Source organism: Sturnira hondurensis, unplaced genomic scaffold, assembly GCF_014824575.4.
Source record: "Sturnira hondurensis isolate 20B ecotype Veracruz unplaced genomic scaffold, ASM1482457v3 Scaffold0002101, whole genome shotgun sequence".
In the NCBI taxonomy this organism is placed as follows: domain Eukaryota; kingdom Metazoa; phylum Chordata; class Mammalia; order Chiroptera; family Phyllostomidae; genus Sturnira; species Sturnira hondurensis.
In genome coordinates, this window is record NW_028074732.1 from 568,977 (window position 1) to 575,560 (window position 6,584).

The window sequence follows — 6,584 nt, forward strand, 5'->3', positions numbered from 1 at the left end:
GTCACACTGGTGCCGTCATCTCCTCCCCAGGTACATCTGGGTCCTCAGTGGGAGGAAAGAGAGCGATGCTCCTGTTGAGCTGTTTAGAAACTCGGGCCATGTGTGTTCGGGAGCCTTCTGACCTTCAAGAGCTTTTCATAGGCCTCCCTTGGCTTAGAGAGCAAGGGACTCCAGTGCCTAACAGACCCAGCCTCTCCCGAGGAGGGTGCTGCCCTGGCCCTGTTCACACAGGAGAGGGTGGCTGAGTGGTGTCTGGGATGTGGGACAGAATTATGAAAACAAAGAAGCTCCAATTCCTAGTAGTTCCTAGAGGAATGGCCCACGAAAGCGGGAAACCAGGAAGCCACTTGGTGTCTTCAAACCAAGGGTGATCCAACTTCAGAGATTTAAAAAAAAACACTTTTATTTATCTTTAGAGGGGAAGGGAAGGAGAGAGGGAGAGAAATATCAATGTATGGTTGCCTCTCATGCATCCCCTGCTGGGAACTGGCTTTCAACCCAGGCATGTGCCCTGACTGGGGAATCGAACTGCAATCCTTCAGTTCTCAGGTCCACACTCAATCCACTGAGCTACACCAGCCAGGGCCAGCTTCAGAGATTTTTAACACACCCCCAACACCATTACCAGGAAGGAACTTTGTCTCAAGTCCCACGCTGAGGTGACATTTTCACCAGGAATTTGCTTTTTTCAAATCCCAGAGAAGTAGGCTTAAAGCTGGATGTTCTCTGTCCTAGCAAATGTTGGTTTGGGGGGAATTCAGACATACCTGCCTGTACAGATGGGGAGCCCGACCAAGAAGAACTTGGGTGCAGGGCAGAGTCTTCCCCAGAGCCCCATCAGGTGTGTCTGGGGCTGGGACCCGGGGAGCTGCCTCGCACCTGCAGAAAGAGGCTTAAACCTTAAGAGTGAACAGTCAGTGCGTTTTCACACGTGAATGGAGGTGCACAGCCACCACTGGGATCCAGACAGAGGCCACGTCCCAGGGCCCCAGAGGCCCCGCCCGACCTCTTCTCCATAGAGGTGATGGACTCTCCTCTTCCCTTCGGGTGGTCATCAGCCACTGGTCTGGTTTTCATCAGTTCTTTTTGGCTGTTCTTGGACTTCACACAAATGGATTTGTGTTTTATATATATGTACATACATATATGTATACAAATATATGTATGTGTGTATATATGTGTGCGTGTGTGTGTATATATAATCTTTGTGTCTTGTGAGAAATAGAGCGAGGAAATAAAATGGAGTCATTTTAGCCAAACTGCCAAATTACCAAAATCAAGTCGGTTGAGGTGGGAGGAAACAATTCTATCTTCCCCGCCCACCAATTCTATTCTAGTTTTCACTAGCCGAGAACTGCAGCCTTTGAACTTTCCAGTGCTGAGCTGATGCCTGGATACAGATCAGACCTGCAGATAACCTTCTGGTTGCCCCCTGAGGGAATGAGGAAAGAATGTACACGGCCAGCCTGCCGGACAGGCGTTATCCAGACCATCAGTTATGTAGAAGAAACATCTCAGACCCACCCAGAGGCCAAGACTGGTAATTTCTCAAGAATGTGCTTGTTACTCTAAGAACGCTCCGCTTTCCTATCTTCTTTGGAACTCTGGGTATTGCCCAATTGCATTCCTGGTTTGCAGCCCTAAGACCCTTGAGTCAATCTTTATCATTCATTCCCACCTAAAGCCTCCTGACTCTTTCTGAGTATGTTCGGCACGTGTGTTTTGTTTTGTTGTTTGTTCGGTTATTTTTCTCCACCTCACGTCTGTGAAGTTAACTATGCTGTGTGTGGCACTGGTTTGTTCTTTTTATTGTGGAGCAGTTTTCCACTGTCAACACGGGAGAATTTGCTTATCCATATTCTTACTGGTGGAATTTGAGCTGCTTCCAGTGTTTGGCTGTTCTGAGTAGAGCTGCTGTGAGTATGTTTGTACAAGGTGCTGGTTAAGAGAGGCACTGATTTCCCTCGGGGCATTATCTAGGGCAGAATCGCCGGATCACAGGGCAGGTGTGGTTGTAGGAATGTGCCCACTTCGCTAGGCTGAATTCCATGGCTGGCCTGTTTCTGGTTAGGGCTGGCCACGTGGGAGATTCTGTGGGATTCGAGGGCAGAAGGGAAGCAAGAAGCCGTGCTGTGGCTCCTACGGGGCGTGGCTGATCGGCTGACCCCCCCCCCCCATTGGCAGGAAGCAGCAGCTGGGTCATTCCTTGGCTTCTTTTCCTGATGAGCCAGGTGTGTGTTTGTTTGTCTTTAAGGTAAAAAATCCTGGGTCCTGCCAAACATCCACATTGTCAATGGCAGAGGCCAACAAAACAAAACAACAAAACACCTGAACAAACAAACCAACCCGGATGCGAATTTCAGGGATTCAGTTTATCCTTGCGACGCTCCAGTTACTGCTTGTGGGGTCCAGCCTGTTCTTTTAATTCTCACCCAATGACATGTTTCCACTGATGGGAGAGAGAGGGGTAGGGGGGAACATCAATGTGAGAGAGAAACACCGATTGGGTGCTTCCCGCAACACCCTAACCAGGGATGGAAGCCGCAACCTAGACATGTTCTCTGACCGGGATTTGCACCGGCAACCCTTCGGTGCATGGAAAGTGCCCCAACCCACTGAGCCACACAGCGAGGGTCAAGCCTGTTCTCTGTGCGCCCCATGTTCCGTCCGTCTTCTGTACGAATGGCCTGACCTGTGGAGTTCAGGCTCCAGTATGAGATGCGGAGACGACGCCCTTGCACGTCTGCCGAATCAGCTCCCACCTCGGGTAGGCCCAATCCCCACGGCGAACCCACAGGCACAGTGAATCTGCTTCCCCCGGGGTGAACCTGGCTGACATTGTAGGTGTTTGTGTAAATCAATTAGAAGCAGCCAAGCACATTTCCGAAGTGGCTATTCCTACTTACTGCCTCCAGTTGTTCTGCATCCTTGCCAGATCTACCTATTTTTATCCTTTAAAATTTTAGCCATCCCGGGAGCGGGGGTGGGGTAGCTCCATTCTTCAGCAAGCTCTCCTTTGGATTTCTCTGGAGGATCCAGGATAAGGAGCTGGTTCAGGGAAAGACCTTGGCACTTGCAGGATGATTTGGGATTATATCTTCACCGCTTACTGGCTGTGTGATCTTAGTTGACTTTTCATCTTTGTGGGCTCCAGTTTTTTCATCTATAAAATGAATTATTAATCACTGCTAACAAGCAGTGTGTGCTTACCAGATGCCAGACACTGTTCTAAGCACTGTGTGTGTATTAACTCATTGAATTCTCTCAACCAATGATGAGGTGGGTGTTAATGTCATCTCTAATTTGGAGATGGGGGCACTGCTCACTGGGACTGAAACCCAGGCTGCCTGGCTTCCCTGGTGTCCTCTGCCTGCCACTCCTCCTGTGCCAAGGAGCGTGAGAATGACATGATAACGTGGGAGTGAAGGCCTTACACAGGGCAGTACAGCTGGTACGTATTGACTCTTCTTTATCGGGTCTCAATAGGAAATTGCCTTTCAGTCTTATCAAATATGCAGAAATTAATCTAAACAGATAAGCAACCGACTAGTCAGCCGTGGTTGCAACGCCAGCAGCCGGAAAGGTGGGCTCTCCACAGGATCCAGAAGAATCCAGCACCATGCAGAGAGGAAGACGCCCATAGAACTCCCTGCCTTGGACGTGTTGGCCTGTTGGCAGGTAGGAGGCTTTGGAAGGACGTGTCAGGCTTCACCTAAGTGTCAATCCATCAACTTCCTTCACTCTGACTTTGTGCTCAACCAAGAACCTTCTGGTATTGATTTCCTTTCCCAAAAGTCTATTGTTCCTGAAAGAGATTGTGCTGACCAGTCAACCTCAGGATTCTTGTCTGCTGGGTGGTATTTCTCATTGTCAATAATAAATTGCATTCCAGGTTTATCAGTCAGTCTCTTGTGAGTTTGTTTAGTGTAGGTCATTTCCCTCACACCTAATCACAACAACTAAGCTCTCACAGGAAGGCTGGCAGGGAGACACCAGGAGGGTCGTAGAAGCCAGATGTCCAAAGAATGGTATAAAAAGGTATGCTGTGAGACCGAAACTAAGGATCTTCATGACTTTGATTAAATATAGCATGAAATCCTAGCTCGAGAGATCGTGTGTCTTTATATATAGCTCTTAGAGAATTAGCCTTTTTCCTGGACAATCAGCAGGCAACGAGACAGCAGAAGACAGTAGCTTGGGCCTGACTAAGGGTCACATGGTCGGGACCTCTGGCAGGCTGGGGATAACACCTTTCCCTGACCTTAGGCTTCAGCTCCTGAGCCCTCAGGTGGAATGGCCCACTGGCTACTTTCCCATGAAACCAGATGGAGAGATGCTGGAACAGACCTTAGTACTGTCCTCAAGACCCGAGGAAAGGATTCATCACCCTCACCTCACCATCGCTCCCGGCACAACCCCAAACGCCTCACCCGCGGTGTCTTGTGATTTAGCCCTACATCATCTGCGACCTACATGCCTACAGGGGTTTGGGCTTTTGAGCGTTAGCCTCCACTTTCCTGGGTGGCACCATTCATAACAAAACAGCCCGTATTCTCCACTGCAGTTCTCGGTGTTGGGCTCTGTCAGTGCCGGGTGGACCAGCACTTTCTGTTCGATACCAAGGTGAAGAGGACAGAGAGGACTGCTGTGTGGGGGAGGGGTGGAGGGAGTGTCAAGGAAGGCTTCCCGGAGGAGGATTGGCATGGGAAGAGGGTTCAAACACAGGCTCTGGAGTCCCCCTGCCTACCTGTGTTAGAAATCCCTCTCTTTCCACTTTCTAGCCTTGGCCAAGTTACTTTCTCTCTCCAGGCCCCATAGTCTTCACCTTTAAAGTGGGCATAATGGTGGGAGCCACCGTTTGGAGGAGTGCAATGGGATGAATCAATTCTCTTAGCACGGAACTTGACCTATCAGCTGCACGCAGTAGATGGTTGTCATTACTGTTGCCATTATTAGTACCCCAAGTGATGTTTCATTGAGGAGAACTCTAGGAGAAGGAGACACCTTTGAGGCCTGCTGTATCCCCAGAGGCAGGGTTGTCTCCGAAGCAGAGAAAGCTGAGTCTGTGTTTGCTTTAAGACTCAGAGGGCAGAAAGCTCTTTGCCAGGGACAGCTCTTTCCTTGAGCGTTGTCGCAGCCCGTCCTGTGGTTTTGCAGCCCATGAGGAGAGCTGCCTGCACAATCTACAGGAACCCATCAGCCTCGAGAACTTCCGTGGTTTCTGAGTCATGGTCAGGCCATTTCAGCTTCCAAGTAGAGACCCTCAGGGAGGACTCACCATCTAGGCCTTCGCTGGCCTCCTCTGAAGAGGAAGGGGGAGACGTGGTACCCCACGGCAGACCCTGGCTCCCCTCCAGTCTCTGCTGGGAGCCCCAGCATCACAGCCAGTCCCAAAGGGAAAGATGCTCAAGGTGGCCCAGCTGGGGTGCTCCAGACCCATGTCTGCAGTGTCCTGTCTACAGATCCTGGTGGGAGGTGCTGTACTGTCACCATGAACTTGATCTGGCCAATGCAGGGAGGAAGGAAGGGAAGAGAGGGACAAAAAGGCATGCTAGAGGAGCGTCGGGTTCCAGTCAAATTGGGAAGGAGGGGGAAGCTTTCCTGGAGAGCTCCCCGCTTCTCCCCAGTGCTCCCCTCCTGCTGCACCAGGGCGCTGTTCCAGCTCTGTCCTGTTCCCCCTTGCCTTTGCCCACAGCAGAAGGGGAGCGCGCCACTGGCCCCAGCAGTTTCTTGTTCCTTTTTTTCTTGGGGTTGCTGATGCGTCTAAAACACCCTGTTGTTTTCACTCAGGCGTCCTGCCTTCTCCGCCTGGATCCATTTCCTCTTTTCAGCAGTGCATGTGGGTGAGGGTGGGTTGGAAAAGCTGAGCTGGGAGACATAGCTCGTGGCCGAATGAGGGACACTGTTCCTTCCTTGTTTTAGCCAACGGCACTTCTGAAAGGGGCACCCACTCCAATTCCTATTACTAACGATGGCTGCCCATATTAACCCAATTCGGGAGTCAGGCTCCGTCCAGCTCCTGGCAGGGCCGAGGGCGAGGCTCGGGGAGGCTGGAGGGTACTGGTTCCAGACACCCAGGTCTGTACCCCAGCTCTGTTATTCCCTACCTCTGTGAACTTGGGGGAGTTGCTTAACCCTCCTGGGCCTCAAATGGCCCAGATGATGGATGCCAATAGCAACACCTATCCCCCCAGGACTATTGTGAGATTTAGTGAAAGAATCAGCACGAAGCACTTAGAAAGGTGCCTGATAGGTGGCCAGCACTCAACCAACATCAGGTCCTACTGATAGGTGTTGTACCTCTCGGGGGTGGGGCCTGCCTCCGTGATGACAGCCTTCCTTGGTCCTTAGCTTAGGAAACTGACAAGCTGTCAGTGCACCCAGGGTGTGCTGTGCTAGCAAAGTTTGTACGAGAAGTCAAGTTACCAATAAACGGTTTCTTGGTGAAGATGCACTTAGGGCTGGGCGGCGACAATGGGCAGCAGGAGGCTCACATGGCCTCAATTCTCTCCCAGGAACTGGCCCAGAAGCCCCCGGGGCTGGTCCAGGAGCCCTGCTCTCCTGCATGTGGGAGGGAGGCCCGA